Source organism: Montipora foliosa, chromosome 11 (assembly GCF_036669935.1).
Source record: "Montipora foliosa isolate CH-2021 chromosome 11, ASM3666993v2, whole genome shotgun sequence".
In the NCBI taxonomy this organism is placed as follows: domain Eukaryota; kingdom Metazoa; phylum Cnidaria; class Anthozoa; order Scleractinia; family Acroporidae; genus Montipora; species Montipora foliosa.
This window is the reverse complement of record NC_090879.1, coordinates 31,029,463-31,036,962: the sequence shown is the minus strand read 5'-3', so window position 1 is coordinate 31,036,962 and position 7,500 is coordinate 31,029,463. Positions and strand designations below refer to the sequence as shown.

General features: G+C 38.9%; 2 pseudogenes; both read right to left on the bottom strand.

Annotated features, from left to right (window-relative positions):
• Positions 1 to 1,877, bottom strand: part of LOC137975381 (GDP-fucose protein O-fucosyltransferase 1-like) — a 5,225-nt pseudogene extending 3,348 nt beyond the window's left edge.
• Positions 1 to 7,500, bottom strand: part of LOC137976892 (GDP-fucose protein O-fucosyltransferase 1-like) — a 37,585-nt pseudogene that overhangs the window by 29,514 nt on the left and 571 nt on the right.

Here is a 7,500-nt window from a genome sequence, read left to right as displayed (position 1 = left end):
AAAAGAGGCCAAAATTACATTGCTTCTGCCTGGCCTCATTTTGTTCCTTACACTATTACTATTAATAATATTGGCAATTTTCGTGACTTGAATTTGTTCATCTGCCGTCTCTCTCAAAGTGGCATTATTTACGATAGTCCTTGGAGCACTCTCCCAATATCATGATCCACTACGCTCAATTGCCATCATTGTGCAAACAGCCAATTCCATTTTCAAAGCTAGTGGGAAGTAAGACAAGAGTCTTCCTGGCTAAGCCATGTCTGGTCAAGCTGCAACTGTAAGACTTTCACACATGAATTGAGAAGAACACCACTCCCCAGCAGGGTCTCCCACAGAACGGGCAGGTGTAATCACTACAATACTAAAGCAGATTATGGTTATGGGTTAGGACACAAAGCCTCATAACGGTTTACAATTCTCTCTCTAGGGTGAGATCGGACGTCAGGTTGTAAAAGATACCTCTGGCAGCTCATGTCAGTCTATATTAATTTGATCTCACCCACCTACCCAGCCCACGCATGCATGTGAATTTAGGAGGACAGACCACAACACCGGGGGTGACTGGTCTCCCCCTACTCTTCACGAACAGTGTGTGGGTTCTTTAACGTCCCAGAGTGTTGATTACGTAACAGGCGTAATCAACTTTCTTATCACAGAAGACGTATCGTTGAAAATTAAATTACCATACAAACCAAAGGCAGCACTTTCTCCAAAGTTATTTTTAATTAAGACCCTGAGTGTTGGTCTAGCCAGAGTCGAACTCACGACCTCCGACATGGCAGCCTGGTGCTCTAGCAACTGAGCCACCGGTGCATGGTGCATCTTAATCACGACTATTATCAATATTAATATTAATACTAATGATTATAATAATATTCTGTTTATTTGTGCAACTGGTAGCAGTTTTCTTAAGAGCCAGTGATAAGAAATTATGAGAAATTCTAACACATACTCCTTTTTCCACTTGGCTCTCTCATAAGGATCTTGAACAAGAGTCCCAAGATGGTAGACAATCTTCTCATCAAAATCAATTCCAAGCTCATCCCAAAAAGGTTTAAAAGGATTTCCATCCTTTAACAGAAAAAAAAATGTAAGATTAAATATTCACTTTTCATAGTAGAAACTATAGTGAAGAAAAAAAAATGCGAGTGTTCCCATGGCATACAGTGTAGTGCTCACCATTTCTAAGGTGTCAGTAACTGACTTTTCATGGATGATGATCTTGACGACAATGCTTACAATGTCAATGATGATAAATGATAATTACCAGGTATGAATATCTACAGGATTATAACCATCATAAATTTGATGACGACAGTGATCATAGTACTTTCTGTGCTCATCACTCTTCCTTGCACAGCTGATACTGAAGGGCCTCTGGAAAAGCCAGAAATCCAGAAACGGAACCGGAACCGGAACCAGAACCAGAACTGGTTCTTCCATTGTTCTCCCATCCTCTTCTCCTTCCCCTTCGAATGTCTGCCGCACAGGCCAGTGCTCACCATTCCCGTGTTTCTTTGCAAGATATGAAAGGTGAGGTTCATAGATGTTTACCTTAATATTTTATTCCAATAAATAAGGTGAATTTCTTCTGTCTTCTACTTTTCTTTCCTGGAATCCTTTCGTCCATGGCTTCAGCAACAACTTCGCTTCCACGCCACCAAGGGACAAGGAGGAGTCTCAATGTCAATCATTCTCGTAACTTCAAAACAGGAGTGACGCCAGTGGTACGAACCTTGTAGCCACAACAATATTATAATGTTCACAACTGTTTTAGTTGAAATATTTAACAACTGGATATCATCAACCTTTCTTGTTCTTATTCCGGTTCCAAGTCCAGATCCCAGCTTTTCCAGTCTTATAACCGTCACGCCCATACTGAAGTGCATGGGAGATATATTTCAAAGCTATATTAGTCAGACTAAGCGTAACTTCAGCTGTATAATAGTTCTTTTTTGTTTGCTTTACTTCAAAGGGCTCAGGAGTATTAATTGTATAGTTCGTTTTATAGAGCACTTGCTAAAGTTCATTGAATTGGATTCCATTCAGTTTACTTACTGCCAAACCTGTCAAATGTGGCCTGCGCACAGCCATGCAGACATGTAACTCGGAACCTAGGTCAAAACCTACACATAGTCCGTCTGTGCAACAGCTCCAAAAACCTTGTTCTGATATCTCGCAGTTAACAGGGATTTCAGTACCCCTGTCTGATTGGCTAGAATTATATGCACTTTGTAATTGGACACTCAACAAATCACGCAATCCTTTTAATGAAAGGTTGGAAAGACAGTTCAAAGCCCTAAAAGATCAGTTTTAAATTGATTGTTTCCTATCTGAGCAGGAAAACTTGCCATGGGAATTTGAGAGAAAGCCAATCTAGCAGTGCAACCAGTAACAGTAATTAGTTTGTGGTTTCATGTCGCTTCTGATTGGTTGCTGTGCGATGGGAAATTTCAAAATCAAATTAACGTGTTGATGATTTTTTAGATTCGTGTGTGCTATGGCAGATCTCTTGATTCCTATTTGTAGGACAAACTCTCAATTTCGCCGAGTGTGTCAAACTGTTCCCATCGCTTCGCAAGCAATACCCTTTCATTATTATTTTCTAAAACGCAATGACATAAATAATTTGAAATAAACAAAATGATTAAACATTGCCTTTTCTGTTGTTGAAATGCAAATCACTTTTTCTGTCATGCAAATAACGGATGCGTGCCTTGTCAAGTAAGTAAACATCGCACCACAAAGCGCGTAAGAATCTATCAAATCCGAAAAGGATACAGAAATCCCTGTTAACTCTGAACAAGCTTTTCGGAGCCGTTGCACAGACGACTATACTTGTGGTTTAGTCTGTCTGCGACGCACGTTTAGTTAAATGCAGTTAAAATCTTTTTGATGCAGCCGCATGTTTAGAGTGCAAATTTCAAGACAATTTATGCAGCCAACTGCAATAGGCCTTATTCACGATAGCCGCCATGCTAGTTTTTAAATTGTCATGCAAATTAGCCATGTGTTATGCTGGGGGGCAAACATTGGAAAAAAGGCAACTTGCGGGAAATTGGCTCGTCGAAATATTGAAATAACATTACTTAAAGTCCATTTTAGAATTTTGAATTAAGTACATTTTATAATAATTTTATATCTTTTGATTGCCTTTGACAGTTTGACTTTCTACCTCATTTAAGCTACTCATTTTTCACTAAAAAAAACGTTGAAGCAACTTGTGTTATCATTCTATTTTACTAATAGGTGATAAACATTCAATGAACGCGAAACAAATCATCTGTGTGGCTAAGATGTTCGTTATAAGCCCTCGAACTTGTGTTGTTTGCCCCCTCAGAAGTGTGTAGCTAATTTGCATGATAATAGCAAATCCAATATGGCGGCCATCGTGAGTAAGGTCTATTCCACCCACATGTGTCCAGATTAGTTCACATATTAATTAGATATACATTGTCCGGTGGTCCAATTTGGACAAAAAGCATCCACCACATGTACTTCATTCAGAGAAGTCAGATACTTTTTCGTAAATTGAAATTGAAATACAGTGTTCTTTTAAAAATGGCTTGTCCACAGACAGTCGGTTACTCTTCCACTCAAAACAGCCAAAAAATTCACATTTCAGGGAAATTTCTTATTCACTTACGTATGTCCTCCATGGTGGAAGAATAAGTGTCCTATCAAGAGCCTTGGAAAATGCTATTGCTCCTAGAAAATGTTCTGCTTGGTTTCCAAATCGTCCTGTAATGTGTAGCACAGTTTGATCACTATAATGCATCAGAAGTTACCCATTAGGTCAATCTTTTACTCCGGCATTAATGATCAGAAAAAAAATTCATTTATGGTTTGTTTGTCATATGTCACCAGGAAACACCATCAATGAGAGGCCTTTGAACTGGGTATAAACTACAGTAAAGGCCAGACACCAGTTGTTAATAGACTGGTTAATTTTAATCAGTGGATAAGTCACCACCTAAACTATAAAAATATACTCCACTTAAACATTGGTTTTCATACATGCCTTCCATGATCATGATGTTCTGGACAAGTTCTGGCCCCTGTTGTCCAAATGCCAGTAATATTTTTAAATATTAAAAGTCTCAGAGGAAGTCATTCACAACTTTGAGAGACATTCTTATTAGAAGGGTTATAACTAAAACACTGTATCATGTAACAGCAATGTTATAGTTCCATGTGAAACACCATTTATTGTTTAACAAAGTGCGCCCATTATTGTGACGTAATAGGTTACCATGGCAACATGAAATCTCTCCAAAAACACCCTATATTCAGTGATTTTGTTAGAAATTGCCAAACTGAGTCCCTTGGACTCACCCCATGAAAAGTAATGAGTCCCAGACCAAAACCAATGGGTCTTTCTACAAAACTGCTCGATCTCTTAATAAAGCTAGCGTTATTTAAAGGCCCACCTTCAACCGACAGGCTTTGCGTGCCGTAGAACAATTTTCATACATGAAAATCCAACCAAAGCTGAAATTTATCCAATCAGATCGCTGTGATAAGCAATGCGAATTTTCATAACAAAAACAAACGGTCGAAAAGCCTGTCGGTTGAAGGTGGGCCTTTAAGTAAATACCACCAAGATAAGCTTGCATACATTTTTGTGGAAATGTGAACCACTAACAGTTTTTACCTTTCATAATTAAAAATGATCAATTTCACATTTCAGAGCTTTATATATGTTATAAGTTGCTTTTATAGTTCAGCTCAAAAACGCGACGGTCTTTCTTATTCTTCCACTTGCTCAAGGGTGTCGAGCTTGTTCTTCTTCTTGAAGTTCTTCTTCTTCATCGTACCTGAAACCATCCTTAATATTATGTTTCTAGCCGCTCCAAGTAATAAATTGTCTTTTTTTCTTGTGTGTAGTCTGCCATTGTCAAATTACATTTGTTTTTGTTTTTTTTTTTTTAATTTAGGGTAGCCCTGAATTGGCTCTCAAGAATATTTTAAAGCTTTTCCAATAGTTCTATCTTAGATTGCTAATTACTATTCTACAATTAAAACTGGGAGTTACCGAGTTAATTTTTGAGACATAAGCAAGTAAATACGAAATATAGGTTACTTTTTTCGGAGAGCTTTCGTGTTGCCATAGTAACCTATTACATCACAATAGTGGGCGCATTTCATTGAGCTATACTTGGTGTTTCATAAACATTGGTCTTACTTCAATGATGCAGTGTTGTATAACCCTTCTAATAAGATATATGAAATTGGTTCCAGCCACCGTAATTAATGGGACTCCAACCCATGACTGTGCAATAATTATGCTATCTACCATCTGAGCGCACTATCAACTTTGCCATCTGGAAGCTGCTCAATTGTAAGATTTAGACTCCACTACACAACATCAACAGACAAAATGTAAAGGCAAATAAGTTTATTTTGGGACGGCTTGGCGAGAACCAACCTTAAAAGTACGTATAAAATACAGCAGTAGGTAAATAACTAGTGTACAACACTCGTAAATAAACTAGCTTCCACCAAAAGAACTTGAAAGAACTGCTACATCTGGTCGATATCGACCCATTTAAGCACGCAGGCTTAGTGTCAGTTAGACTGCCAGTTAGGCTGGGGAAACTAAATAAAACTCTGATCAACGAATAACTGGGACAGGGAACACTGAAGGACCGCAGAGGCTGAGCGCCGGGAAAAACCTGAAAATCGTTCACTAACATACCCAACAAGGCATGTAGGCCAATTGCCAGTTGGGCTACCAGAAAAGGCTAGGGTACGAAAACAAGGGTAAACAAATGCCTAACGCCTCAAATAAGTTTATTATGGGAGGGCTTGGCGAGAACCACCCCTCGCACTATATAACACAAAAAATTTACGATTTACAAGACAAATACTTGAAAAGCAACCAAGGATAAAGCTATCTCCACGCGAGCCACGACACTTTAATCAATAAACGAAATATATGGCCTTCTTCTCCGATAAGCAACCAGTCTTAGTACCGGTATAAGGCTGGGGACATCAGCTCCGTCATTACATGTGACTGTAAGCTCGAGAAACAGGCAATCTAGGCCTACTTCCCCAAATAAGCTCTCATTGCAAGCTTTGTGCCAGTTAGGCTGCCAGTTAGGCTGGGGATGATTAACTCCGACGTTACATTAAGGAATAACTGAAATATAAACAGGTCATCTTGGCCTACATCCCCATATAAGCTCTCAAGCTTTTTGCCAGTCAGGCTGCCAGTTAAGCTGGGGATCATCAACTCCGACGCACAATTAATAACCTACAACATAAACCTAGAGTACAAAAATACAAGGAGAAAACGAACAAAAGTCTTAAAAATCTCGTAGAGCTGAGCAACCGCTAACAAAGCAAATGCGGTTAGAACGGAGGCCAGAAAAAACCTGCCAGAAAAAACTCCTGCGGGGAAAAATGAACAGGAAATCTGGGTAGGAACCAAGGCCCAGGCCCAAGCTCAAAGCCCTTCCTACGGGACTTTACAATGTAATAGGGAATAGCCTGCTCCTAAGGAGGACATAAAACAAAAGCAAAAAACAAAAATTAAAGTAAAAACCAAGGAGATGTTGGTTCAGAAGCCTAGATGACGTACACGTGTTATACGCAGCTTTATATACCCCCGATATGGCTACCCATGGTGCACCCGGCCTAGAATCCAGGCCCTGTTGTATCTCGTGCCGTCGAAATATTTATTTCTGCCTTCTTCGCAGGCTCATACGCCAGAAATAACATTTCCTGTCATATCCTGTAATGGGTGGATGTATTTCACCTGAATATTTTTTGTTCGTCTAACGTAGACAGGGTTCGTACACCTTTTCAGATGGAAAATTTAAGGACTTTTCAAGGACTTTCAAGGGCCAAATTTTGAATTTTCAAGGACCTCTTTTTTATTTACGTCGAAGAATTTACCCATGGAAATAGTCTGACAGTACAATTCTTGCTCATTTTCCATAATGTACGTGCGTGAAAATAATGCAAAGGCACTGGTAACCATTCTCTACCCCACAGCACGTCACGTTTGTATGACATGACTTGAGTGGCTGATTATTTTCACTGAAGTTTTCAAAGATTAAAAATTTGGGTCAGAAAAAAATCAAGGACTTTCAAGGACCAACAATGAAGAACACAGATTTTCAGGCCTTGAAAATGTACTTTGAAAATTCAAGGGTTTTCAAGACGCGTATGAACCTTGCGTAGAACAACAGATCAATTCATTATGTAACCATAGGCAATGGTGATCTTTTCAAAAGTTATTCTCATGTGTGAAGATATTAAAAGCTCACCTTTTAATTTAGTGGTGTTTATATAATAAAAGTTAATCCGGTGGATAAGTCACTATCCAACGGCTTCAATCTGTGCAAGGATTTCAGTACTTGCTCAATCACGTTACCATGAAATATGCACAGTCTAAGTAAATCTAAGTAAAAGGCCTTTGCGAAAACCTTGGTCAATGTTTAACGTGGACTTAATCCTAGTGGTGTGCATTGTTATTTATCCATTGGATAAAGT